The following is a 17,141-nucleotide window of genomic DNA, read 5'->3' on the forward strand; positions in this document are numbered from 1 at the left end:
GAGCAATGGCTAACACTACTGATCACATGCCATGCGTTGGGTATGGTTTGTAAATGTTACCTCTTTTAACCCTCAAAATAACCCACGAGTAGGCATGGCCATTCCCCCCATGTTACAGATGAAGAAAGAGAGAGTTTCTAGAACTTGCTGAGGCCGCACTGTTGGTAAGCTAGGGGTGGGATTCGAAGTCAGGCATCTGGCTTCAGAGCGGACTCTCCGCAGGGGAACCATGACTCCCAGTTTGCCCACAATGCCAGTTTCTTTAGGACACTCCCAGTTTAAACCTATTGTCTTGACATGATTATGGTAGTAACTCTTTTCACTTAAAAATATCCTGGTTTGGATGTTTGATCCTGGCTCTCCACCACTATGTTATATTGCTTTCAACGGTATTCAGTACCCGTCACGCCTCTGAATCGTCCTGCCCGTCCCCTCCACACGTGGATGGTCTCTCCAACCCACTTCCTGCTCTTACTGAGGGTCACCAACACCCCCATTAATTAAGCCTAAGGCATTTGCTTGAACTACATTATTTGCTAAAATACGAGCTCAGTTCTATATCCTGAACAACCACGGCAGGTGCATGGGTGCCAGGTGCTGAGTGAATGGACAAATATAGGCACTAACGAGCCATGTGGAAGCACCTGCACTCTTTTAAGAATTATGCAAATATTTCTCACACAGTCCCCAGGACTCCCAAGTCAAAGGTGGTAAAAAGGAGAGAAGCAAAATGTAACTTCTGCAGCCTGGACTTGGGCGACGCGGAGGACAGCTCTGTATGATACTTTAGCACAGGTGTTGGCAATTCCAACACCAGGGCCTCCCAGGAAGTCTTGCACAAGTCGGCCCAGGAAGCTCCTCTCATCTTTTTTCTCTCCAGAATGTTCTCTGTCCTCTCTGCCTCATCCTCTCATTTCCTTCATCTTTCAATTCCAGCCTCAGGTGAGAAACATGGACTATATCTATGGTACATCGATGTAGAAAATCCTTTCAGAAATTGATGGAATGAGGCCCAAAGGGGAACGGGACAGTTCTACCGGCAGGAAAGCCCTGGGGCACAGTCAGGTGCTTCCTAGAGGAGTCCACTTTGACAGGCATGGACAGCGACCATGCACCTGCCCCTTCTCTCAGCCCTACACCCTCTTTCCCTCACCCTTGCTCCAGCCCTTAAAGACAGCTCTCAGCAGAGGCTGAGAGAGCCGGGAGCTCCTGAGCCCATCCCAGTGGGACCTCAGCACTGAGGGACACAAGTGGCCTCCTTGCCTCCTGCAGATGCTCAGCATCTCGGGCTGTGGAGCTGGGAGAGATGGAATGTGTGTGCGTGCACTGGATCTGAAAGTAATTCACTGGTTAAGAGAATGCCGGATCCAAGGGAGGCAGGTCATTGCCTCTATTTTAGAAACCTGTGATTTCCAACTCGTGGAGACAGGTGTTTGAGGGCCCTGAGGAACCACCTCTGGCCCCAGTGCCCCTCCCAGACTCTCTGGCTGGCAGTCGGACACCCCAGCACCCTGCAGCCTCAGCTAGTGAAAGGGGGTGGGACCCCTCATCAGGCCCAGGCCTCTCATTTAATTGTCTCAATGAGTCAGTGAGGCAGATGCCTTCATCTCTATTTCCTACATAAGGAGGTGGGCTCCTCTGGCAGATCCACAAATTAAGTGGTCGTCCTAATAGACGACCAGTTTGTCTTTTAGCAGGATTGGAGGAGAGAAGTCATTTCGATCTAGAGTTGATTTTCTGTCCAGGGTCAATCCTCGGAGCACTGAGATGCCTGCTGAGGAACCTCTCATGGCAAGGATAGAGGTTTCAGAGGTGCCCATTCAGGGAGAGCTCAGGATCTGGAAGGCAAGGAGCAGTGCGAGCAGCAAGGCCCCGAGCCCAGGATGTTGGGATTCAGCAGAGGGTGGCAAGTGAGGATGAGACAGACAGGGTGGCCACATGCTCAGCTCCAGGGGGCGCTGCATACATTAGAGTCCCTGTGGTAACTACGCCTGGAACAGTGCAGGGCACAGTCTATGCAGGTGTGCACAGCTGCTCCCAGAATTGTGCAGGGCACAGTCTATGCAGGTATGCACAGCTGCTGACTTAACAAGCTACTTATTTTTCTTCTCTTTTCCAGAAAACCAGAGCCCTTACCACCATTCTCCCTGCTGAGCTTGGGTGCCTTTCTTCAGATGAGGTGGGCTGGGTGAAATTCTGACTTTTATTGGAAGTTGTCAAGCAGGGACTGGGCAGCACAATACACAGTAGATGAGCAGTTAAGGTATTTAAGGGTTGGGCTGTCCAAACCCAGTGAGGGTGGATAAACATTTGGGGGCTGGTACACTTGACCAAAAACAAAACAACAACAAAATAAACAGAAAACACCCATGGATTATTATTATCATATATATATATATATATATATATATATATATATATATATATATATATGGTATTTTTCCGAAGTGAGAAGCGGGGGGCGGGGGCAGACAGACTCCCACATGTGCCTGACCAGGATCCACCCGGCATGCCCACCAGGGGGCAATGCTCTGCCCATCTGGGGTGTTGCTCTGCTGCAACCAGAGCCATTCTAGTGCCTGAGGCAGAGGCCATGCAGCCATCCTCAGCACCCAGGCCAACTTTACTCCAATGAAGCCTTGGCTGCAGGAGGGGAAGAGAGAGATAGAGAGAAAGGAGAGGGGAAGGCTGGAGAAGCAGATGGGCGCTTCTCCTGTGTGCCCTGGCCAGGAATCAAACCTGGGACTTCCACACACGCTCTGCCGCTAAGCCAACTGGCCAGGGTCACCCATGGATTATTTTTATATACAATACATATAAGCCTTAATTGCAATTTGTAGGTAAATATCCTCCCCACTTTTCTAGAGGATGGGAGGTGTATTAAAACTTACTTGGCTGACCTGTGGTGGCGCAGTGGATAAAGCATCGACCTAGAATGCTGAGGTTGCTGGTTTAAAACCTTGTACTTGTCTGGTCAAGGCACATATAAGAGTTGATGCTTCCTGCTCCCCCCCCCATCTCACTCTCTCTCCTCGCTAAAATGAATTTTAAAAAATGTTAAAAAAAAAACTTAACTTGGGTTTGGTTCATAAGGTGGCCAAGACTGCTAGTGGTCTACCAAAAGTTATTCTCCCATTCTTGTATCATAATGAAGTTGTAGCTAGGCATATGACCACCTAACCGGTAGCTAAGAGTATAGCATTTTACTTCTGACAAACTGGATCTCAAAAACATCTTTTAAAAAATGCATTGCCTAATATACTTCCTGCTCCTGCTGAAACCAGCATCATTATAGAGAAGAACGCAGTCTATTATTTCCCCACACTCAGAGATGGAGCTGTATTATAATTTCCCTGATTTTCTTGAGTGAATGGATCTATGATTTCTACCAAGGAAGAGCTGTTCTTTTCATCACCCACATGAAGACACGTGTGCAAGGCCCCGTCCAGGTGGGCGCTGCTTGGTCGTCACCCCAAGGGAAGGCTGGCACTTGGCACCAGGGGGCTCTGCTGGGGAGAGTGGGTGTTCCTGGAGCCAGGAGAGGGACGAGCACTGAGGGCGGTCTGCCCTTTCCCTGATTCCCAAGGAAAGAGGGAGGCCGACGTGATGCTGACCAAGCCCACCAGTAAGCGTGGTGTGGTATTCACAGAGGCGTCAGCAGACGGAGGGACCGGCAGAAGCCCAGTGTCAGGGCATCGGACTCAGGATGTCCCCCTCCACCTGCCAGCAGCCTGGGCACGTCACTGCCCCTCTCGGAGCCTCATCCTAGTTTACCTATCGGTACAATGAGAAAGTGATGTTCTACTGGTACATTCTTTCAAATAAATTTTTATGTAGACTGTTATACAAAACAGATAAAATGTAGCTTCTCTAGTTAAAGGGGTGTGCTAACCCAGCTCACTTGATCACCGTCTCCCTCCACACTCACCCTAGAGCTGGGACCACAGAGAAACCCAGCTCTGGCAGAGACCAACATGCAGACATCAGCTGTTTCATTTCAACTGCATATTGTCACCTGCCCTTGTCCCTGGTCAAGATGAGCCAGGGAGGGGGGCGGGGCAGGGTGCAGCTGCAGGGATCTATATCATAGACCCACAAGGTATTTTTAGAATTGAAAGTGACCTCACAGATCACCTGAGAAGCCCTATCATTTAATATATAGATGGCTCAGCTTCTGTGGACCCTAACCCTGCCCCAACCTCACCCCAATCTTTCTTTTTTTTTATTGTGGTAAAATGCACATATATAAAATTTACCCTTGTAACCATCTTAAAATGTATAATTCGGTGGCACATTCACATGTGGTGCAATTACAATATTGTACAACCATCACTGCTATCTCGTACCAGAACTTTCTCATCACCCCAAATGGAAACCTTGTACCCTGAATAATTAATGTCAGTGGAATCATATAATATGTAGTTTTCTGTGTCTGGCTTCTCTCACTTAGCATGATATGTTCTAGGTTCATTCACAGTTTGTCATTTATTGGGACTGCATTCCTTTTTATAGCTAATAGACCACAGCATGGGTATGCCACCTTTTGCTTATCCATTCACCTGTGGATGGACATCTGTGTTGTTTCCACCTTTCGGTTATTGTGAATAGAGCTGCTGTGAACATTCATGCAGAAGTCTTTTTTGGACACATATTTTCAATTCCTTCGGGTAATTCCTAGGAGGGGAATTGCTGTGCCCTATGGTAACTCTATATTTAACTCATTGAGGAACCTTCAAATGGCCCTTCACAGCCCTACTCATTGTTGTGAATATGGCATCTGCCCTGGGCAAGTGGGCACAGCCACCCCCTGCCCACCGGGGAATGGCAGGGGCCCTTGCCACGCTGGCACATGGTTTGCTGTTTCTGTCCCCTCCAGGCTTTAGATCTCACAATAACTAAGAGGTAGGTACTCTTGGGGTCCCCACGGCACAGATGAGAAAACATATTCAAAGACACACAGCCTGTCTGACATAAAACCCACCGCACCCGCCCTGTGCTGCTCCATGGGAGCCCCCCTGGCTTTGGAGCAGTCCGGCAGACGGTCCTGCCCAGGCTCCTGGTCCTGCCTCCTAGGAACACCTCCCAGTGTGGCTCCTGCCAGGCCAACGGGGAAGCTGGGCCGCCTCCCAGGCTCTGTCATCGCCTCAGGCTTCTCTCATTAGTGCCCAGCTCCTAGTTCATGATGAGAACTTCTGCCTGGGAGGCTTCTGGCACAGCTGGGCCCTGCTCTGAGCACTCACCAGGGCCCCGGGAACATGGCGGCGTGAGGACTGGTCCCAGCGGCCACCTTCCTCCCAGGGCAGCTTCCAGTGTGCCTGGACTCACACTGTGGACAACGGCTTTCCGGACCCCGTGCCCAGCCAGGGAAATCTGGGCTGCCTTTGGAAGCTGCACCTGGACTTTGCAGTCTGAGTCCACGTGACTTCAGCAAGGCAGAAAAGGCTGCTCACTACCCCTGGGCCCAGAGGAGGCGCCCGTCAGTGACACCCCATCCAGTCGCTTCTGCTCCGACCCTCTCTCGCACAGAGTTAGGGTGGAAGCTTCTGAAGCAGGTCTTCCTGTCACTCTGCCATCCACCATGGGTAGTCCAGCCAACATCTGCATGCTAGTGCCTTGCGGAAGTTACAGAAGGCCAGAGAAGCTAGGTGACCATAACCCTGAGAGAGGAGGGAAATGTTCTCAACACCCACAGTCCCCCCGTGAGCCAGAGAGAGAGGCAGGAGACACTCCGGGTCCCGGAGGACTCCCAGGCTTGGATGCAGGACTCAGGCTGGAGCTGGGGCCCTGGGCCATCTGTCCTTAGGGGCCAGGGTGTGCTGTCACTGTTGTGTCCATGCAAGAAGGGCAAGGACATAAGACATGGCTCCTCAAAGCAGTCTAGAGGATGTGGGAGCATTCCTGACCCCAAAGCAACAATGATCTCAGCTCTCAGAGTCAACAAGGACTCCCCAGCCAACTTGACACAGGGCCCCAGGTCCTCAGATACAGAACACCACCACTGCCCTCCCCCGCAGGGTGGGGTCCCAGCTGCGCACAAACTCCTCCAGGCCTAATATGAGAAAGAGCTGCTTGGGAGATGAAGCCATCTGGAGCGCACACAGGACACCCAGCAGCTTCGGGGAAGAGGCCCTCGCAGGGCAGGGCAGCTGATGCAGTTCTGAGCGCAGGCAGGAGGGGGAGGGGGAGGTGGAGGGAGGAGGAGGGGGAGGGGGGAGGGGCAGGAGGGGGAGGGGGGAGGGGGAGGGAAGGAAGCTGGGAGTGAACATCTATGGGGAGAAGATTGTCACCCTTACTGCCTGTTTGACTTTGGGTGGGTCATCTAACATAAGAGGGCAAGGACCCCGAGAAAGTGACCGTGAGGGCCAGTAAATGCTGGTTGACCACGCAGCCCACTCCCCGCCCAGCAGCCCAGCAGCCCAGCAGCACAGCCCGGCAGCAGGCTCCATCACAGGACATGGCAGGGACCAGCCAGGCTGGAGGAGAGGCGCATTTGGGAGAAGGCCCTCCCCTGCCCCCCCCCCATGGGGGAAGGCCCTCCCCTGCCCCCCCCCCCCATGGGGGAAGGCCTTCCCCTGCCCCCCCCATGGGGGAAGGCTTCCCCTGCCCCCCGCAGAAGCCTTCAGGGTGATGCACATTAGTTCCTGCTTGAGTACATTCACCTGCTCTCTGGGTCTCAAAAGGCAGATAATCCCTCCAGGCAGCCGGAAGTGAAAAAAGAAAAGCCTGAATGACACAAAAACTCACCTCCTTTCCCACAGAGGAGGATTTGTACATTTCTCATTTGCTTTCAACATAGTGCCTGTCTTGTCTCTAGAGCAGGATGCTGCGGCTTATAAATTCTTTGAAGGGTTTATAATTTTGGGGCCCCTGAAATTGTATGAAAAAATGTTACCACTTATGTGCTGGGGCTCTATAGGTGTTAGCAGATGCCCAAAGGAATTTATGAAACCCCCCCACATCCCCCATGAAAAGGTTCAGGCTCCTTTTTGGACAGGTACAGACAAAGCCCAGATTATCAGCTCCCAAGAGAAGGGCCATGCCACGGGCCAGGGAGGCCAGCAGAGGCAGAGTGGCGGCTGGAAGCCAAGTATCTGGGTGTGCAGACCTCTGGTTCAACTTGCTTCTACCACATAGCACATGGGCTACAGATCTGTGCATGTGTGTGAGGGTGAGGGAGAGAACACTCATGCATTCAAATTTAAATTCCAATTTTCACTTTGGGACTTGGATGTAAATCTGTTAGGTCTTAGGCCCAGGAGGTGATGTCATTTATTGAAGAGAGTTTGGAAGCTGCTAAGCTCCCTGATAAATAAACCACGTGTCTTCATCTCTGGTCTGTGAAAACATATTTTCTAGGGACTTAGAAACCACCTTGGAAAGTAGTAGAATCTTCTCCCTGCAGGAGAGTCAAACACACAGATAATTGTCTTTTTAAAGATAGTTGACCTTTCTGAGCAAAGAAATACTGCACTCACATGGCAACTAACCAATAACCTCTGTGCTGTTACCCTAATTCTCCCTAAAAAAAGAAGTAACTTTAGTTTCATGAGTTATATAGAAAGGATGTTATAGCACTAGTCTTGGCATCAGAACATTCTAGATGCTGCCTACATTGGCTCCCTAACCATGCACTAATTACATCACCAGCATGATCATCACTACCTACAGTTCTCAAGGTTTGGGAGCCATCTGTATGTCCCAGGACTTAAAGAAAGAGAAGCAACCTTTGAAGTCAGTCCACTCCCATATGTTGGCCAGGGACCCAGAGGATGAATGTCCTTTGCTTATTTTCACAAAGCAAGGTTGAGAAGAGCTATGACTTGAACCCACATCTCTGGTTCTCAGCCCAGTGCTCTGGGTTTGGGGGCACTGCAGACTCACAGTGCTGCCAACAGTCACAATAAGATTTCATTTATTTTATTTTTTTATTTTTTTACAGAGACAGAGAATGAGTCAGAGAGAGGGATAGACAGGGACAGACAGACAGGAATGGAGAGAGATGAGAAGCATCAATCATTAGTTTTTCATTGCGCGTTTGCAACACCTTAGTTGTTCATTGATTGCTTTCTCATATGTGCCTTGACCGCGGGCCTTCAGCAGACCGAGTAGCCCCTTGCTGGAGCCAGTGACCTTGGGTTCAAGCTGGTGAGCTTTTGCTCAAACCAGATGAGCCCGCGCTCAAGCTGGCGACCTCGGGGTCTCGAACCTGGGTCCTCTGCATCCCAGTCCGACGCTCTATCCACTGCACCACTGCCTGGTCAGGCAAGATTTCATTTATTGATTATAGAGAGAGGGGAGAGAGAGAGAGAGAAAGGTGGGGGTAGGGGAGCAGGAACCATCAACTGTTAGTAGTTGCCTCTTATATGTGCCTTGACCCGCAAGCCCTGGGTTTCAAACTGGCAACCTCAGCGTCCCAGGCTGACACTCTATCCACTGCGCCACCACAGGTCAGGCCCAACAGTCATGATTTCTGAACTCCCACTGCCTCTGGTTGTCACCAAGGCCAACAGTACCAGGACATCGGGAGGTGCCTAAGGTGCTTTGGAGACATGAAAAGCTCTAAAAAAGGATGCCTCGTTATTGGTGGTGATGATAATATCTAATATACACCACTTTGGCTGCTAGTTTCCAAAATAAGAAAGGAAGAACCTAAATACCCAACCAGCTCTGTGGGTAACAACTGTATTCTTGACGACTCAGACGGCATCTTTATCTCTGGTTGCCTGGTGTGCCTCTGGTGCTCAGGTTCTTGAATTGTTTCTAAGAAGGCACACAGCAATCCAACCTTTGGATGGTGTGGCTCACACCCTGCCACACAGGACACACAGGACACTGGGCAAGACCTGGGAGAGCCGAGGATAATTTGCTTTACAAACCCACAAGCTCAACCAGTTCCAATTCATTGAAATGCCAGGTCATGCCTGATTGTGAGCACGCCTCCCCACCCCCACCCCCACCGCTTTTGAGGTCAGACCTCCCTGGGTTTGAATCTCAGCACTGCCATTTATTAACTGTGGGATTTGGAGAAGGTCTTTAATCTCTCTTTGCCACAACATTCACAACCATAAAATTGGGGTGATAGCACTGATTTCATAGGGTTGTGACGATTATAGGAGATAATGCATGTTGAAACCTTATAAAACGTCCAGCATGTAGTAGGCCATCAGTCAGTCATAAATCCTATTAAATTCTTACAAATGCCACACATGCTATGTTGTTGGAGGCTGGGCACCCGGGGCAGCGTACCCTGTGGCACCTGCCCTTTCTGGAGGGAGGGGCGGTGTTGGGAGAACGGACTCTATCAGTTACGAGGTGAAGGTCAGCAGCACAGCGTTCCTGCTCCCCAGGCACGCATGTTTACTTCCATTACTTCAAGATAGTTCAGAAATTGTACTTAAACCTGTACTAACTAAGAGACTTCTTCTATAAGTTAATACACTAAAGGCAAACAAATACGTAGTAATGCAAAGCAGAGCCCAAAGCTAAAATCATTATAATTTTATCAGAGAAGAGTTCATTACTGGTGTTGGTGGGGTTATTCTAGTCCGGGTTCTGGCTCTTGTGGCTCATTTCACTTCCCAGGGCCTCGGCCTAGTGTACAATAACAATGAAGCTGGCAGGCCTCTGTGGTCCCCTGGCCAGCTCCCCCCTTTCCTCCTGCTCCCTCCTCCCAGCCCACCATGAAGTCTGCCAGCAATGGGCAGCTTTAGGTTTGAAAGGCCAAGCCTTTGAGTAGTGTGCTCATCCTTGAGGTGCATTAGAATCCCTGGAGTGTAGGTTAAAACATAGACACTGGCCCCCTTACCCTCACCCGTCCCACTGGAGTTTGTGAGTTAGCAGACAGACGGGGATGGGGTCTAAGATCTGCATTTCTAACCAGCCGGAGGCTGTCTGACTCCGCAGGACCTCACTTAGAGAATTCCTGCTAAATGTAGGGCAGTGCTTTTCAACTTCAGCTGCATCGGAACCCCTGAGGGAGCCCTGGCTGCACCCAGGTGAATTCAATCAGGCTCTCAGGGAACAGCAGCAGAGAGAGACCCTGGTTCAGAGGTGGGCTTCCCTCTAACCACCACGCCCTGTTCAGTGCCTTGGGGTTGCTGAGCTGTCCTGATCGATAATCACAGGCTGACCCGGGATGGGTTAGGGCTTAGCACACTCTTTTCATAAAGGCCCAGTTAGCAAATATTTCAGGCTTGCTGCCCATATGGTCTCTGCCGCATAGTCTATGTTCTTGGATTGTTTCAACCTTTTAATTATGTAATATTAGCTTGCAAGTCATAGAAGAACAGTTTGTGAACCCCTGGAGAATTGCCAGTCATAAAGTATCTAATTTAATAATAAAAATACCTATTTACAATTAGCATTATTTATTCAATAAATTAAAACCATGGTAGAATGTAGATGAATTTAGAGGAATTAATCGTACAATGTGAGTGTGGCTCCTCTTGTTGTCTGTAACTGCTTCGTTTAACAGTTTTCCTTTATGCATTAAAAAAAGATGAGGGGCTTTTTTCCACTCTCCTTGTCTAGTTCAAGGTACTAGAACAGCAGATACTCAAATAACATTGTTTCATTCAATGTTTCTATAAAGTCAATGAGATGCAGCAGGAACTTCTCTCTTATTTATAACAATCAGCCTAGGGTAAAACTGATTTCGTTATGAGTCGTTTCACTTCAAGTCTACTGAGGACTTACTATTCTTGTTTTCCTAGTATTTGCTCGGAACTTGAGGAATTAAAAGTCCTTAGCTATCTGCTCAGTGTAATCAGAAAGCGTCAATTGTCTTCTGATTATTTCATTCTCACCCAGTACTTCTCATCCTAACTTCCTGTCTCACCCTCTCTCCCCAAAGAGAAATTTATTTCTTCTGGAAGTCCTGGCTTCCCTAAGTCTCTGTGTGTGCAAACATCACCCCAAAATGTGGGGTCACCCGGCCCTTCCACATCGCCCTTCCCCTGGTTTCTCTTCTCTCCAACCCAAGGGGCACCCCTTCCCAGCCACCCTCTCTGGACAAAGGGCCATGGCCAGAGAGGCTGCGAGGCTCTCTGAACAGGACTAAGAACTTCAAGCTTTCTGTTTTTCAATCTGTTCCAAACCTCAGAAAATGAACAATACCCACCTCTACTCCTGTCCTATGTTCTTTTTCTCTTGAGCCTTTTAAATACTCTAGAACCTGTTAGTGAAATGACCAAAGCTGACTTCTAAAAAAAGATATAAATGATTTAAAGCAGAAGGGTAGACATGGCTAAGGAAATGGAAACCTCTGTCTTCCAAGGACGGACGTGGGTAATGGAACCCGAGGACACTCAAATAGCCCACCCGTTTGAAGGAATTGTTCTGCCCTAACTGGGCTGCTGTCCAAACATGTGACTAAAACCTGAGGCCCAGGGCTGAGGCCTTGCTGCTTTGTGGGCCGGCAGCCTGTGGCGCTGCACGTGCCCCGCGCTGAGAGGCCCTGGGAGGTCTAATGCTGGGCAGATGGCATCGTGGCCTGCACGCACCTGAGCAGAGGGGAGACACACAGGTGGGTGTCCCTGTTCCTTGTGGCCTCATTTATCTAGTGTTCATGATGCCCACTGAGCAAAGAATTCCATTCACAACATATAAACGCTATAATGCAGAAAGCGGACAGTGAACAGTGAAATCACTATTAGTTACACGGTCTTTGATGGATTTTTTTTCAGCTGGAGAAACAAATTTCCACTTATATTAAAGTTTGGCTGACAAAACTCTTTCAAAACAGGAGGTCTGTGTTAAAAAATAAGACTCCGTATGTCAGGACAAGCTGAGATCCACTGTGGGTCACCCCCTCTGCCATCAAGGAGGATCTGTGAGCTACTTTGGAACGGTCCAGGGAACCGGCAGAGCAACTGCCCGTAACATTTGAACCTCTGTGACATTCTTAATGGTTGAATTCGTGGAATTTTACGGGGAAGCTCCTGAAGCCTTTCAGAAGGGCCACATGCGTGTCCACCGGCAGCTCAAACGGAGGGAGGAGCTGTTTAAGCACAGCTGCCTCTCTTCAAAGCTGCGTGCTGGAAAAGCGCCCCAAGGAGAGAATGGGTGCTGGGCTGGCCAGGGCGTCGGCAGCAAGAGACCACACCCCCCCTGGCTGCTCACAGGGGAGACCTGTTTTAATAATTCTTTTATTTTTTTTTATAATTTATTTATTTTTTTTACATTTTATTTATTCATTTTTTTAGAGAGAGGAGACACAGAGAGAGAAAGAGGCAGAGAGAGGAAAGAGATAGAAAGAACAGAGGGAGGAGCAGGAAGCATCAACTCCCATATGTGCCTTGACCAGGCAAGCCTGGGGTTTCGAACCGGCGACCTCAGCGTTGCAGGTCTATGCTTTTTTTACCCACTGCGCCACCACAGGTCAGGCGGGAGACCTGTTTTAGACACAATTATACAGCGGTTACCACCAGGCCAGGCCCTTTCTCATCATGAGCCCTCTTTCTAACTGTTCCCTGTTGGCATCAGACGTTTCTGTGTCCAGTACCCTTTACTAAGCTGAGCTTTCCAGGCTTGACTCGGGCATCTGTACACCAGGCTAGGAGTTACAGAGCATCTCCCCGGTTTTCAGGATGAGGAAACTGAGGCTCAGTGAGGTCCCGTAACACACTCAAGGTCACACAGGAGGAAGGGGCAGAGCTGGGGCTCCACACTGGCCTGTCTGGCCCAGAGCTGGGCTCTGTCCTGGGCTGGAACTCGGCTTCCTGCTGTTTCTGAGCTCCCCTGTGGCTGTGGTGAGCGCCACAGTGTGCACTCAGCTTTTCCCCATCTCTTCTTGGGAGTGAGTTTAATCCCCAGCAACTAGAAGCTTGGAGGTCAGGGACCAGGCCTTTATGTGTCTCTCAGGCCTGAAGAGTCAAGGTCATAGCAGGCAAGTGGTGAATCTGTGTCTACTAAAGCCTGACCCCCCAACTCTGCCTGCTCTGTGGTATGCTGTCTTGTCAGTATATATTCTGTGAACCTGGGAACCCACACGAGTCAGCCAAAGCAGGAACAAGTACAAGGAGCCAAGTCAGTGGTCTAAAGGAAGTCACGAGGATTCTGATCTGCAGTCATGTCTCTTCCCTGCACTTCTTTCCAAAGTCCTCTCCTCAACCAACCAACTAAACAACTAAACAGCCAGACCTCCTTCTACACTGTGGGTATACTATTAACATATACTGCTCACAAAAATTATGGGATATTTTATTGCTTCATATTCATTTTTCAAATATCCCCTAATTTTTGTGAGCAGTAAGAATATTATAGGCCTGGGTCGGTTGGTTCAGTGGTAGAGCATTGGCCTGGTATGTGGAAGTCCCAGGTTTGATTCCCGTTCAGGGCAAATAGGAGAAGCAACCATCTGCTTCTCTACGCTTTTCCCCTCTCCTTACTCTCTCTCTCTCTCTCTCTCTCTCCCTCTCTCTCTCTCTCTCCCTCTCCTGCAGCCATGGCTCATTTGAGCAAGTTGACCCTGGGCACTGAGGATGGCACCATGGCCTTGCCTCAGGCACTAAAATAGCTCGGTTGCCAAGCAATGGAGCAATGGCCCTAGATGGGCAGAGCATTGCCCTTTAGTGGGCTTGCCGGGTGGATCCTGGTCAGGGTGCATGCGGGAATCTGTCTCTCTGCCTCCCTGTCTTTCACTTAATAATATAGAATATTATATATAAAAATAATAAATAATATTTATCATATAGCTATATTATAGTATACATGGGATATACTAACTCCCATGGGGGTTAGTAAAGTTGGTGATAAATACATATTCTGTGCCAAAAACCCAGGCACAGTGCTGGACACAGGAGACATACCGCTGTTTGCAAATGTATTTATGGGAAGGGACAACATGAGACGCGCTTGACACGGAGCTGATGTGGCTGCTATAAATACGGGTGAGCCATCACGTTGCTGTCCCCAGAAATCGCTCAGAGAGAAGAGCCCTTCTCTACTGCCAACGACTCAGGAAAAATGGTGCCGAGCAGACATCTCCTGTGCAGGAGGCACATCGGGGCAGTTTGCCTGGGAACACACCAGAGGAGGACCATGACAGACACAGTCACCCATTCATTTCCTACCACTCATGTTCATGGTTGCAGGTGGCTGCAGCCAATCACAGCTGTCCTCCAGGACAACACCAAATTTTTATTGGATAATGCATAAGGTACACGGGTCGTTGTTTGGCTCTCATGGAATTACATTTTAAAATATGTGGCGTTCATGGCTCTCTCAGCCAAAAAGGTTCTGGACCCCTGCTCTAGGAGCTCCTCCCTCAGAATGCATGAAAAACATGCGGCCATTCCCTTGTATTAAGTTATTCATGGACTCACTAACACAACTTTTCTAAAGCACCTACTGTGTTCTGTGTGCTGGTGGCCAGCAGGTCACAGGACACGGGAGACCCCACTCTCCCGAAGCTCACTGTGTGGTCCTAGGGGGCAGACAGAAGTCCAGATGGTCTGTGAAGGAGTTAGATCAGGGCGAAGTGGGTGATCGGGCCAGGAGGTGGCTACTTTATGTGGTGATCAGAAAGGGCCTCTCTGAGGAAGTGAAACATGAGCTGACAGCGGGACCACCTGGAAAGGTGCCTTTGATTCTGACCAGTGAGGAAGCAGGCCCAAGGAAGTGAAGTGACTTGGCCCAGGTCACAGAGCCAGCAGGAAGCTGAGCTGGGACTTAGGACTTACCCAGGGTTTCCAGGATTCCTGCCAGGGCTCTTTTCTTTCGCAATGTTTACCAAATAGCTACTATGGTCAATGAAGTCCCAGGGACAGGTGACACCCAAGGGTTGACAAGCCACCAACCATATCCTGGTGTTCAGGGCTGTCTACCATGAATCCTGACCACCTCTCCCTACCCTCCTCGCCTGTTACAGGTTGGGGGCTCAGTGATCCAGAAGACAGCACCCTGCAGTTGACATCCCTGACCTGTGACCTTGCTGGGAAAGCTTCCTCCTCTCCTGTCTCCCTGGCTGCAAACTGTGGTCAATGGTCCTTACTACTTCCATTGTTGGCATGATGGTAAAAGCTAAACAGTGGGTAGAAAGCCTCCTGACCCACCTCGAGGAAGAGTCCCTGTATCATGCTGCTCTAAGGCTCTGACCTACAGGCCATCCAAGCAGGCTCCCCTGTGCTGCAAAGATACTCACACAAAACCTATGGCAGCACACGGGCCTGCATGTGTGTCACATACTCAGAGTCCAAAGTCTTCACAGGCAGACACTCCTATTATGCTCAATATCACAGGAAGCAGCCTGCAAAGGGCTCCCACAAACCAAATAGCTCCAGACCCCAAGTGTTCCCCACACCTTCCTGTTGGCACCTGTGGGTCCAGCATCCGCCCTTTGCCCTCAGAGCCTTATTGCTGTCAAAGCACTTTCCGGGTGTGAGCTAAATTGAGCCTCAAGAGTTAGACAGACAGTGGTTATTAGTTTTGCACATGAAGCAATGCAACCCCAGAGTGATCTGCGCAAGGAACACTGCTACTGACCAAGTAACCACCACTAAATGTTGACTCAAACTCAGGTCTCCTGACTCCAACTGCAGATTCTTTTCACTAAAATCCAGCTGCCCACAAGTTAAACACAGGCCATCAACGCTGGCCTAATACCACCCTCGTTCTCTTTACCCTCTGTCCTAGAGTATACTTATGAGTTTTTCCAGAAACTGCCTCGTTTCTCCACACCACCCCTGCTCACCATGTGTGCCAACACGCTGGAAACCTCTGTAGCTCTTACTCCTGCACACTCAGCAACTCAGACCGCAGCTGGATGCTCTCCTGCCCACCCAAACGAGCCCTCCTCCCTTTTATATTTTCCGGACTATTTATGCATATGAATACTGCACATATCACTGGTGAAAACAATACGCTCTAGAACCTTTCACACCTTCCTTCTTTCTATACCAAACTAATCAACTGCACGTGCAGGAACTGGCAGGGAAACACAGGTGACAGGGCCTGCAGAACCATGGCCCCCACAATACACAGCTGTGCCCATGGGACTGCTGACACTGCATAGACAGCTGAGGACAGTCCTGGGCAGACATGAGGCACACCAGCTGCCAGCATTTAGCAAACTCTGTTTTGCTTGGGGAACAGAGCCAAGGACTGCAAAATTTCAAGTTAGGATCACCCTGGATCTGTCACTTCAGGCTTAGGCATAAGAGCCCGCGTCTAGGATTCAGGGTGGACAAAGAGAATGACATTCTGAACAGGGGCTGACATGCATGGAGCAAGCTGACAGCACACGTCACTGCGAAGCCCAGGGCTCTCTCCCAAGACCCACGTGCAGAAACCGAGAACACAGTTATGGACCCAAATGATGGGGATCCCGTACAGACAACAGTGCATACACGCATCCATCCTGAGTGTCCCCAGGTTTCCTGTCCCCACTCCTATCCGAAGTCAGCTTGCCCCTGCCTGGCGGGGCCCCGTGCGGTCCAGCTCCGGGGACCAGGCAGGGGAAGAGAGGCGCCTCCTCTCTGCGACCCGCCGGCCTGGCGGGGTCGCCCGCCTCCCCGTGCGCCTCGGTCCCGGCGGGCCCTCCTGAGCTCGGCGCACCGCACTTACCAGCCGTGGCCTCGGGGCTCGGTTCGCAGCCGGGGAAGCGGACCCAGAGGCAGTGCGGCGGCTCGTGGGCGGCCCCTTCCCGCACGTCCCGCCGTGCTCCCGACCTCCCGTGGGGAGGGGGTCGGTGCGAGGACAGCCTGCTCCGCCGGAGCCCGCGGGCGCTTCCTGCCGGCCAGCCGCCCGCCCCGCCCCGCTGCCCGCGCCCCCTCCACTCCCAGGCCCGCTCTTCCCTCGGCTAGCGGGCCTCCCAGAAGCCTTGTGCGGCCACGTCTTTGTTTGGGACTTGGCCTTTTTTCAATTCCCAGTACACAGAGCGAATTAAGCTGGAGTTAGGGGCAGCTGTGTGGTTGTCTGGTGAATCACTGCTCGGAAGGGGTGGGTGGGCTGCGAGGCGGGGGGGTGGGGGGGGGGCTTACAGAGAGCCCAGTGGGCCCCACAGCCTCCTCCCCCACCAGGGGCCTCTCTCAGGTCTTGCTGGCCCCCGGGTCAACCCCTGGTGGAGCCTGGAATGAGCAGGGTCCTGGGAGAAGTTGGCCTGTGAGGACTCCCGGGGGCTCTAGAGACAAGCCTGTATAATC

At 50.7% G+C, this 17,141-nt stretch overlaps 1 protein-coding gene across 2 annotated transcripts in view; it reads right to left on the reverse strand.

Moving 5' to 3' along the window:
- TSPAN11 (tetraspanin 11) overlaps positions 1-16,761 on the reverse strand; it is a 78,445-nt gene extending 61,684 nt beyond the window's left edge. For both annotated transcript variants that reach the window (XM_066368599.1, XM_066368598.1), the window contains exon 1: positions 16,564-16,761. The gene's annotated coding sequence lies outside the window, so the exon portion shown is untranslated. The remainder of the gene's footprint in view (positions 1-16,563) is intronic.
- Positions 16,762-17,141: the final 380 nt, after the last annotated feature.

This window comes from Saccopteryx leptura, chromosome 2 (genome assembly GCF_036850995.1).
Source record: "Saccopteryx leptura isolate mSacLep1 chromosome 2, mSacLep1_pri_phased_curated, whole genome shotgun sequence".
Taxonomy (NCBI): Eukaryota; Metazoa; Chordata; class Mammalia; order Chiroptera; family Emballonuridae; genus Saccopteryx; species Saccopteryx leptura.